General features: G+C 38.4%; 1 long non-coding RNA gene across 8 annotated transcripts in view; it reads left to right on the top strand.

Moving 5' to 3' along the window:
• The window catches only part of LOC102546489 (uncharacterized), a 29,289-nt gene extending 21,137 nt beyond the window's left edge, over nucleotides 1–8,152 (top strand). For 2 of the 8 annotated variants that reach the window (XR_015635665.1, XR_015635662.1), the window contains 3 exons: nucleotides 3,180–3,272; nucleotides 3,839–4,102; nucleotides 4,229–4,501. This is a non-coding gene — a long non-coding RNA (uncharacterized LOC102546489). Of the gene's footprint in view, nucleotides 1–3,179; nucleotides 3,273–3,838; nucleotides 4,103–4,228; nucleotides 4,502–6,370 lie in introns of those variants that run through there. The other 6 variants (XR_015635666.1, XR_015635669.1, XR_015635663.1 and 3 more) reach the window with 4 other exon arrangements.
• The last annotated feature ends 4,175 nt before the right edge of the window (nucleotides 8,153–12,327 follow it).

Consider the following 12,327-nt stretch of genomic DNA (forward strand, 5'->3'; position numbering starts at 1 on the left):
GGAGCGATCTACATCCGGCTCCTGTCTGTCTGCACTTCTTTGCTTCATCCATCTTGTCCAATTGGGTGGCTGTATATGTATGGGCCACCTGTGGGGCAGGCTCTGAATGGGTGTTCCTTCAGTCTCTGTTTTAATCTTTGCCTCTCCCTTCCCAGCCAAGGGTATTCTTTTTCCTCATTTAAAGAAGGAGTGAAGCGTTCACATTTTGATCATCCGTCTTGAGTTTCGTTTGTTCTAGGGATCTAGGGTAATTCAAGCATTTGGGCTAATAGCCACTTATCAATGAGTGCATACCATGTATGTCTTTCTGTGATTGGGTTAGCTCACTCAGGAAGATATTTTCCAGTTCCAACCATTTGCCTACGAATTTCATAAACTCGTTGTTTTTGATAGCTGAGTAATATTCCATTGTGTAGATGTACCACATTTTCTGTATCCATTTCTCTGTTGAAGGGCATCTGGGTTCTTTCCATTTTCTGGCTATTATAAATAAGGCTGCGATGAACATAGTGGAGCACGTGTCTCTTTTATATGTTGAGGCATCTTTTGGGTATATGCCCAAGAGAGGTATAGCTGGATCCTCAGGCAGTTCAATGTCCAATTCTCTGAGGAACCTCCAGACTGATTTCCAGAATGGTTTTACCAGTCTGCAATCCCACCAGCAATGGAGGAGTGTTCCTCTTTCTCCACATCCACGCCAGCATCTGCTCTCACCTGAGTTTTTGATCTTAGCCATTCTCACTGGTGTGAGGTGAAATCTCAGGGTTGTTTTGATTTGCATTTCCCTTATGACTAAAGATGTTGAACATTTCTTTAGGTGTTTCTCAGCCATTCGGCATTCCTCAGCTGTGAATTCTTTGTTTAGCTCTGAACCCCATTTTTTAATAGGGTTATTTGTTTCCCTGCGGTCTAACTTCTTGAGTTCTTTGTATATTTTGGATATAAGCCCTCTATCTGTTGTAGGATTGGTAAAGATCTTTTCCCAATCTGTTGGTTGCCGTTTTGTCCTAACCACAGTGTCCTTTGCCTTACAGAAGCTTTGCAGTTTTATGAGATCCCATTTGTCGATTCTTGATCTTAGAGCATAAGCCATTGGTGTTTTGTTCAGGAAATTTTTTCCAGTGCCCATGTGTTCCAGATGCTTCCCTAGTTTTTCTTCTATTAGTTTGAGTGTGTCTGGTTTGATGTGGAGGTCCTTGATCCACTTGGACTTAAGCTTTGTACAGGGTGATAAGCATGGATCGATCTGCATTCTTCTACATGTTGACCTCCAGTTGAACCAGCACCATTTGCTGAAAATGCTATCTTTTTTCCATTGGATGGTTTTGGCTCCTTTGTCAAAAATCAAGTGACCATAGGTGTGTGCGTTCATTTCTGGGTCTTCAATTCTATTCCATTGGTCTATCTGTCTGTCTCTGTACCAATACCATGCAGTTTTTATCACTATTGCTCTGTAATACTGCTTGAGTTCAGGGATAGTGATTCCCCCTGAAGTCCTTTTATTGTTGAGGATAGCTTTAGCTATCCTGGGTTTTTTGTTATTCCAAATGAATTTGCAAATTGTTCTGTCTAACTCTTTGAAGAATTGGATTGGTATTTTGATGGGGATTGCATTGAATCTGTAGATTGCTTTTGGTAAAATAGCCATTTTTACTAAATTAATCCTGCCAATCCATGAGCATGGGAGATCTTTCCATCTTCTGAGGTCTTCTTCAATTTCTTTCCTCAGTGTCTTGAAGTTCTTATTGTACAGATCTTTTACTTGCTTGGTTAAAGTCACACCGAGGTACTTTATATTATTTGGGTCTATTATGAAGGGTGTCGTTTCCCTAATTTCTTTCTCGGCTTGTTTCTCTTTTGTATAGAGGAAGGCAACTGATTTATTTGAGTTAATTTTATACCCAGCCACTTTGCTGAAGTTGTTTATCAGCTTTAGTAGTTCTCTGGTGGAACTTTTGGGATCACTTAAATATACTATCATGTCATCTGCAAATAGTGATATTTTGACCTCTTCTTTTCTGATCTGTATCCCCTTGATCTCCTTTTGTTGTCTGATTGCTCTGGCTAGAACTTCAAGAACTATATTGAATAAGTAGGGAGAGAGTGGGCAGCCTTGTCTAGTCCCTGATTTTAGTGGGATTGCTTCAAGTTTCTCTCCATTTAGTTTAATGTTAGCAACTGGTTTGCTGTATATGGCTTTTACTATGTTTAGGTATGGGCCTTGAATTCCTATTCTTTCCAGGACTTTTATCATGAAGGGGTGTTGAATTTTGTCAAATGCTTTCTCAGCATCTAATGAAATGATCATGTGGTTCTGTTCTTTCAGTTTGTTTATATAATGGATCACGTTGATGGTTTTCCGTATATTAAACCATCCCTGCATGCCTGGGATGAAGCCTACTTGATCATGGTGGATGATTGTTTTGATGTGCTCTTGAATTCGGTTTGCCAGAATTTTATTGAGTATTTTTGCATCGATATTCATAAGGGAAATTGGTCTGAAGTTCTCTTTCTTTGTTGTGTCTTTGTGTGGTTTAGGTATAAGAGTAATTGTGGCTTCGTAGAAGGAATTCGGTAGTGCTCCATCTGTTTCAATTTTGTGGAATAGTTTGGATAATATTGGTATGAGGTCTTCTATGAAGGTTTGATAGAATTCTGCACTAAACCCGTCTGGACCTGGGCTCTTTTTGGTTGGGAGACCTTTAATGACTGCTTCTATTTCCTTAGGAGTTATGGGGTTGTTTAACTGGTTTATCTCTTCCTGATTTAACTTCGATACCTGGTATCTGTCTAGGAAATTGTCCATTTCCTGAAGATTTTCAAGTTTTGTTGAATATAGGTTTTTATAGTAAGATCTGATGATTTTTTGAATTTCCTCTGAATCTGTAGTTATGTCTCCCTTTTCATTTCTGATTTTGTTAATTTGGACGCACTCTCTGTGTCCTCTCGTTAGTCTGGCTAAGGGTTTATCTATCTTGTTGATTTTCTCAAAGAACCAACTTTTGGTTCTGTTGATTCTTTCTATGGTCCTTTTTGTTTCTACTTGGTTGATTTCAGCTCTGAGTTTGATTATTTCCTGCCTTCTACTCCTCCTGGGTGTATTTGCTTCTTTTTGTTCTAGAGCTTTTAGGTGTGCTGTCAAGCTGCTGACATATGCCCTTTCCTGTTTCTTTCTGCAGGCACTCAGCGCTATGAGTTTTCCTCTTAGCACAGCTTTCATTGTGATCGGACATGTTTCTAAGTCACATCCTACTCACAGAAGAACATCACTTGTAAGAAAGTATACAGGCAACATATTCTGTCTTTTGGTTTTGTTTTCTGAATTTTTAGAGACAGGTTTTCTCTCTCTACTTTTGGCTGGCCTGAAGCTTACTATGTAGACCAGGCTAGCCTCAAACTTATAGATATCCATCTGTCTCTGCCTTCTGGATGTTTAGGATTGGAGGAGTATACCACCACACAGAGTAACACATTTCTTGAATTTCTTTTTTTTTGTGTGTGTGTAAGAAATTACTTTACCTTCACTTTTGAAGGATTATTTACTAGATATAACATTACAGGGTGTTAGTTTTCTTTGCCTTTTTAGTTTGCTTCCTTCTCCTCTTACAAGAACAAAAGTGAAAGGAAACTGGATTTACTTTTGGTCCATTTCCTGTGCTTCTTTCAATAATTTTCTTTTTCTTTAATGCTCTGTCATTTGGATATGGCATTCCCGTACGCATATAATATTTGCAGTGTCCTCTGTGCTAGCTAGACATCATGTATTGATGTCTGGTACTCATTTTGGAAAGCTTTCAACCATTGTTATTTGAACTTTTTCCTGTTTCCTTTCTTTCAGGTATTCCCAGAGCAAAGGTCTGCCTATGCTTTAATTGTCGTATGGGTCTTCGATGTTCTGTTCCATCTCGTCTACCATAAATTTGTCCTCCGTATCCTGAAGGATATAAGAATTACTGATACATGCTTTGTTTGGCTCCAATGCAGAGGATGAGAATGGCAACTCCTGTCATGTTTTGGATCTTTAATGTCCCTATAGACCCTTATGGGAAAGCTTTATTCTCCAGGCTGTGACACTCATAGCAGATGATAGACCCTTTAAGAGGTAAAACCTGGTTTAAATCGACCAAAGGGATATACTCCTGGAAGAGATAGTAGGAATGGAGCCTTGATCAATCATACACACTCTCTCTCCTCTCTCTGTCCCTCCATTTTTCCTTACTATTTTTAGAAAGATGAGCAGGTTTTCCACCAGCTATTCACCCACATGAGGACTCTGCTGAAGAGGAGGAACCCACTGATCACAGAATGAAGTTTTTAGCATTGTGACCCAAAATAAATCTTACCTCCTTAAGTAGATTGTTTCAACGATTTTGTTTCAGTAACAGAAAGCTGACTAATGTAACTTTCAGCTGCATCATGTTTTGAATTACTGAAAAGGAAACTTTAAGTTTCTTCAGGCATTCAATATCTTCATCTATAAAATAAAGATAATAATAACCTAGAATGGTGGGTGGTGTAAATAAATTCTGTGCAATGAAATTATTGGAACAGAGCATGACATGTACTAAGTGATAATAAATATTAAGAGATCTGAACATAGGGAATGGACACATTTTGCTCTTTTCTTTCAACCATTGAGCACACAAATGAGTATTTTTCATGAATACTTTTCACTCAAATGGCCTTTTGAAGTCTGGGCAAAACACTGGTAATCCCCATCGTACCACTTTCCTTTTGCTTCTGGAGTCATAGAAGTGTGCTTACATGTGTGGTCTTTTGACTCTGAATCTCAAGCTAGCACAGATGTTGCCAAGAAGTAGGGAGACAAGGAACTGTGGCTGGTTTCCACGTCATTCACCAGGGACAGGGGCCTGACAAATGATTGAAAACACATTGTAATGTTATTTTAGCACAGATTCAGGAGAATATATAATATAGGTCTAGATTGAGGGTCAGATCCCTTGTATATGATAAAGCTTCTTTCATTGTTTCTGTGGTAAGTCTTTGTGGGGCCATAGTTTTTTGTTTTTTCTTCTTATTATTCTACTGAGCGCTTTCTGTCTTCTATAACATAGAGAACATTCTGTCCTCCTTACATATATGACCTGTCAATCCAGGAAATTGTGAAAGAGCTGGAATCACATCCAGAATTCTTTATCTTAAAGGATTCCATTATGTGAACAGAAACATTCTATTGTATTGGAAGTGGTCTATTCTTACCAATATTAATCATTTTTTTCCAGAATTGAACCAGAAATGATTAAGTTGAATATCCTCTCCTTTTTCTCTTACACTGTTACTTTTGTTCTAGTTTCCATTGAAATTTATTTCTCTTAATTTATCTAGTCTTTCTCATTATTCCCACTATGGGGAAAGTTGTCTATATTTGTAGAGTTTTGCTATTACAACTTTTGATCATTTTTTTTGAGATGCTTTCAAAATGATAGGCACATAATAAATAAACAAACACAATTTCTAGGGCTAATGTAATGACAGAAATGTTGAAGGCACTTGATGCAAAAGCCAGGTACTTTAGAACGAATATAAGGGGGGAGAGAAAGGTATGGCTGCACAAACTTGTTCTCTTGACCTACACATGCACACGGTGGCACCCATAACCCCTATCATAGAGAGACAGATAGACAGAGAGATATGACTATGTATACATGATATAATAGATAGATATGTAAATAGGTAGTCAGATAGATAGAAGAGTCACTCTGATTCCTACTCTCTTTTAATGATGAACTTTTACCTGTCTATTTACCTTACAGTTCCTTTCCATGGTGGGTAACAAGACAGGTAAATAAGAAGGAAAGGATGTAGTGCTTAGTTTCATCCTGTTACCTCAATTCCATGGCTTATGCTAGAAAATGCTCAGGATCATCAATTAAGCTTCAATGTCGATGGGAAGACAATATAGTAAGAAAAAAAACAGCAGAAAAGGGTATTAGGTACAAGGTCTTAGCATGGAGGTTACCGCACTAAGGGGCAAGGCATAAAGATGGATTTCCTTACTATAAGGATTATGAATGGTTTCTAACATTTCCACTAGGAGCTCTTGAAGGGATATCCTTTGTGGTCACACATTTTAAAGTTATCTAATAAAACAGAAGAAGTCACATACTCTGAGGGAGTCCAAACATCACAAACAATCCTGAGGTGCTCCTGAGAGGTCTGGTTAGAATTATCTCAAAGGTTATCCAAAGACTCCTTTAATCCAGTGACTCATGAAGATCGACACCAGGACTCACTTATCGGCTTGTATTTCGTGATACATCGCACTATCTCCAATAGCATCATATGGTGTGTTTGAATGTCAAAGCTCTGTATTGAGAAACATATCATCCAGTTGTGTTCCCTTCTCCAGGCTTCATTCTGTCTCCTTCAAGATGTGAACTTTGGAACAACCCAAGAAACAATTGAGCATCCAGTCCTGAAGCGGCTTCTTGCCAGAAGTACACAGATGTTATATTGCATTGAGCTCATGATGGCTGGTGGCAATATCATGCTCTCCCTATTCTTTTCCTTGCATGTGCTTTCTCCCACTCTCTGTAGACTCTTCTCCTGCCTCACCTTTCTCACAGACACTACACCTCCAGACTGTCTCACAAATATCTCCTAACCAACCCTGTAAAATTCCCCTTGGTCACGTTATCCTCCACTTACAGTACTTGAGTATTACCCACTGTTTCTTTATAATAGAACTCATTCATCTCATGTATGTAATTAAGATGTCACATAGGCTCCGAATTTTAAAGCCACTATCCCTACACAGACATTTGAATCATCTGTGACTAAGTACCACTGTTGACAGTTGTTTGATCTTTTAGCGTCCCATTGCTTCTCATTTCTTCCACACTATCATAATCAAGAGAAAGAACATCCTAAAATCTCACATGAAATACTGGCACCTCCTGGATCCCGACTCACCATCCTTCCTTGCAGCTGTAGATGTTTTGTGCCTCTCAAGTGTGTGGTGTCTCTCCAGTTAATCTTCTGTTTCATTTCAGGCAGCTTCCCTCGGTCAGCCTGTAGTACTATTCCTCTCAGCCCTGGAATGCCCATGCTGCTTCCTGAGGATCTGGTCCATTCCTTTCCATCTCTTCACAAGTTGAGAGGTGGCTTAGTTCTGACCCTGAGCAGTTCTACCTTTAACAAAGTTCCTGCTTCTCTGAGAGATCTTCTTTTCAATGTTTACTATGCACAGGGAGGTTGTCACTCTTTGTTAGTCACCTTTTTTTGTTCCTCCTCTAGATTTTTGAAGCTCAAAATTGAGTATCAAAAGGAGGAGTTTTAATGAACAAATAAAAGATTGCACATTATATATTGAAATTTCTCATTTATCCATAATCACAAATATAATGTTCCTAGTTCCATAACACAAAGAGAAGACAATTGAAAAATAAAGCTGATTGTCTAATCTAATGGACTAAATTTTTCTTCCTCCTCTTCCTCTTCCTTATTCTCCTCCAGCTTTTCTTCATTCTCCTTCTTCTTTTCCTTCCTCCTGGTTTATAAGAGTTTGAAGAGCTTAGGATACATTTAAGTTGGTAGACTGCTGGCTTAGCAAGCATGAGGTTTGGGGCTTAATCCCCAGCATCACATAAATTGGCATGTTAGGATGTACACATAATCCCAGCACATAGATGAAAGCAGGTTAAGAAGTTCAAGATCATCTTTGTTTCCATAAAGAGATCAAGGCCAACCTGAGCTGTATGGAACTCTATATAAAAATAAACAAATAAATAAACTCAGGAGAAGAGGGCCAGTAGAATACATTCTATGTCCCTGTAGCATTATTTTTCATAAAATGTACATTATACTGTGTACCAATTTCATGTCCATGCATGTTGAAAAATGTCTAGCTTGCTCTGTTATTTTCTTTCAGGAAATAACACATTAAATATGAAAGTTAGAATTATGATATAGTAATTGACATAGATATGATATAATATGATATAGATTTTCACAGTGAGCTCTGGTACTCATTTCACTAACCATGAATAGTGGGAATTGCAAAATATAATACATGTACAAATAATTGTCATGACTATATTGTACTATATATTTTTAGTAAGAATTTTTAAATTTGTATTTAATTTTTCCATTTGTGTGGTGATACGGGTATGCTGTGAGACATGTGGATATCAGAAAGCAACTGTTGTGAGTCATTTCTATCCTTTGAATATGGCATCTAGAGATTGAACTCAGGTCACCAGGATTCTGTGGTAAGTGACTTTACCCACTGTGCTTGCCACTGGGCTGGCAAGTTTTCTGTCAATTTGATTCAAGCTAGAGTCATTTGAGAGCACTGAGCATTAATTAAGAAAAAACCTTCAACCCAAAATGTGTCCTGCCTACAAGATATGCAGGGATGGAACAGAAAAGGAGGGGATGGCCAACCGATGACTGGCCCAAATTGAGACCCATCTCATAGGCAAAAACCAACCCCTGACACTGTTAATGATACTCTGTTATTCTTGCAGACTGAAACCTAGCATAGTTGTCCTCTGAGAGGCCCCACTCAACAGCTAGCTGACTGAAACATGCAGTAAGCCACATCCAAGCATTAGATGGAGCTTGGGAAGTCTTGGGGAATGGATTGAGGAATCCAAAGGGGATAGAAACTCCATAGAAAGACTAACAAAGTCAACTGACTTGGATCCTTTTGAACTCTCAGAGACTGAAACACCAACCAAAGACCATACATGTGCTGGACATAGGTACGGTGCACATGTATAGCAGATGTGCAGCTCAGTGTTCATATGAGAGCCCTAATGACTGGAGCAGGGACTATTCCTGAATCTGTGGCCTGACTGTGGTTTCCATTCTCCTAACTGGGCCACCTTGTCTGGTTGTGATGGGAAAGGATGTGCCTAGTCCTGCACTGACTTGATGTGCTAGGGAAAGGGTGATGGAGGGGTGTTGCCCTTCTCAGAGAAGATAGGGAAGGGAAGGGGGATGGAGAGGAGTTGGGAGGAGAGGAGGCTGATGTTGGGATGTAAAGTGAATGAATAAATAATTTAATGAAAAGAAAGGAAAGAAAGAGCATGCCTCCAAAGATCAGGCTAACAGCAAGCCCTCAATGATCCATGGGGGAGGGCTGAGGTGATTTTGAGTGGTAGTCCTGGAACCTATGGGAAATCAGGCTGAGCAAGCCATGAAGAGCAAGCCAGTTGGCAGCACTCCTTCATGGCCTCTGCATCAGCTCCTGCCTCCAGGTTCCTGCCTTGTTTGAGTTCCTGTTCTGACTTTCTTTGGTGATGAACAGTGATCTGAAAGTGTAAGCCCCAATACACCCTTGCCTCTCTAACTCATTTTGGTCGTGGTGTTTCTCACAGCAATAGAAACCCTAAGCAAGACACCTACTGTGTCTGGGTCACATTGCAGACCAGGCAGTATATTTTGCACTGCTGTTAGATCACCCATCTTTATTCTGTTCAAAAAGTAGTACAAGGTCATTTCTTTTCCTTTGCTTTTGGGATGAAGCAAGGTCAATACGATTACAATTACAGGCTATTCATATCAAACCCTCAAAATGTCTACATAAAATGCTCTATTAGGTTACTTGGTTATCAAAAGTTCCAAATTTGAACATCATTACAGTTAATTAGTAAAATGAAAATCTGGAGTGGACCAAGGAACTAAGTTGAATTAAACTGCGGTCTTACAGTAGACCAGTTTGACTCCGAGAAAACAATATGTCTCTTTTCACACAGATTTTTCTCCCTCCTTTAAACCTTTTAGCACACTAGGTTATCAAATATATTGCTTGACATACAGTCAATAATCACTAATATTTTCTACTATTTATTATTACAAAAACTTCAAACTAGATAAATAATAACTATTTCCTGATAGTCTCTCTAACAATCAGATGTTAACTACCTTAAAATGTTCTAGAAGTAACTGCTCAGTGTTGATTTCTTTCCTGAAGACAGAGTTTGTCCTTTGCTTCAAACCTCATCCCTAGCAATATCCATTAACATATCAAAGCATATTAGCATAATATTAAATCAGTATTAAATATATTATAACATATTAGTATGTGTTAGCATATAATATATATTATATATAATAGATTCTATATAACATATATGCTATATATGTCCTAGTATAGGCTAATATATTATAATTGTATATAACATAATATGCATAATTATGTATACAATAAATATAATATATATTGCATGTACTAATATATAATACACATCAGCCTGTATTTGCATATTAGCATAATATAAAATTAGTATTTAAAGTCAAAGCATATTAGCATATTCAAAGCAAGTTACCTAGAATATTAAAAAGTCATTGCTACCTCTATTCTCATCTCAAGACAACTCACCAGGAGTCTGTCAAATGCACATGGTATAATTTGATTTGCATACCGAAAACTCCCCTTGGTTTTAATGTGATTAATCAGTTATTTAGAATGTCTTGAGGCTGTCAGATGTGGGTCCAAACTCCAGTCACATGGGGAGAAAAGTTTTCAGTCACTTGTTAAGTGGTTGAGCCAAAAAGATAGTAAATATTTATAGGTTTATTCCAGGGCACTGACTAACAGGGCCTGGATGGCCTCTGAGAGAAAATAAACAAGGGTCTCCCACAGTGTAAGCCTGGCCAGCTTCACTGCCAACTTCTCTTTCTGCTCTTCACAGGGATTATACCCTGATCATCTCCAACCACATTTTGATGGACCCACTGTTAAGTTGTAACAAGTATTTTAGAGGGGACAAGAATTGTTTTCTTTCCTCTTGACCACATGTTTAGATTGGAGGAGCCTTGTGTTCATTCTGTCTTTTGCCTCTCGGTTTGCTTATCCCATCTCAATAGGCAGCCACAGTGTTTGCTTTTGATCATTAAGCATTTGAACATCATGCAAAACACTACAACAGAGAAGTATTCAAACAGTAGAGGATGTAAGCCTGTCCAAGAACTTCATTTGAAACCAAACATCTAACTTTGAGGAGACAGGACATTGACAGATGATGCCTCTTAAGTTATTCAGGACTCACACGGTTTGATTTCCCGTTTAAGTACTTCGTTGGTTATATTGATGTCATATCTTAGGGCTGAAGAGATGGCTCAGTATGTAAAATGCTTACTGTGTGTACAGGAAGATTTGAGTTTGGTTCCCTAGCAACCACATAAAAAGCCACATATAGTAACACATAATTGCATTTGTTCTGGAATGTGGGGACAGGGGGTCGAAGGTATTTCCTGGGCTTGTTCATCAGTGAGCTTCAGGTTCAATGAGAGAACCGGATGTAATGGAAGGTGCTGATTGGCAGAGGGAGGGACCCAACATTGACCTCTGGCTTCCACAGAAGCATGGATGTATATGCAGCCCTCCACACATGATCACACACATCACATATATAAACATAAAATTAAAATTTTTTTAAATATGCCTCGACTTAGCTAGCCAAATGCTCTGTGGGTTTATTTTATTCTTTAAACGTTTACATGAGTCCTGATTAGCACTACCAACTTACAGCTGCCCATGATCTTAAAGTTCACCCATCTAGTCCAAACTGCTCCATCTTCAAAGTAGGAAACAGAGGATCAGGGAAGTTGCAAGAGACAGAACGAGCAGATTTGGTAATAATATGTCAAGTTTTTCCAAGGGGAGATTACAGTTTCTAAGAGTTTTCATCTCAATAAACTTAATTTTTTTCATTTTAAACATTTGGACGGCTATCTTTTGTAGCCCAAAGAGGTCTTGAACTTGCTAAGTAGCCAAGGATGTCCTTCATTTTGTGCATTTCTTGCTTCTACCTCCCAAGGGCAGAGATTACAAACTTTGGCCATGGTGCTTGGTTTGTGCAGTGCTACTAATCAACCCCACGGCTTTGTGTACATTAAACAAGCAACATAGTATCTGATCTACATCACTGGTCTATTTTTTATTTTCCTTTGGATCCCATTGAGAATCCATCAAAAATCTTGGAACCTCTTGAAAGAAAAACTCACACACTTATAAATTTACAACTAAATTAAGAGAGCCTACAACGGCTGAACCTTTAACTCCAGATTCATTTATGTGTAAATTTATCAGAACAGTAGATATTTTTCATGTGTAGTTTTCTTGCATAATTTCTTTGTTTTTTGGATTTGCATACATGTTTACAATGAAAGATGATCATATACCAACATTTCCTCTTCCAACTCTTCCCATATCCTTCTAACATGTCCCCTTCAAACAATATATTTTTGTTATTTCCTCTTTGATAGCTCACTAATTCCAATTAGTGCTGCTTATATGTGCACAGTTATGGGACTGTCCATGAAACATGGGAACCTACCAGTGGAACGCCTTCAGAA

The sequence above is a fragment of the Rattus norvegicus genome, chromosome 13 (genome assembly GCF_021556685.1).
Source record: "Rattus norvegicus strain SHRSP/BbbUtx chromosome 13, alternate assembly SHRSP_T2T, whole genome shotgun sequence".
Lineage (NCBI taxonomy): Eukaryota > Metazoa > Chordata > Mammalia > Rodentia > Muridae > Rattus > Rattus norvegicus.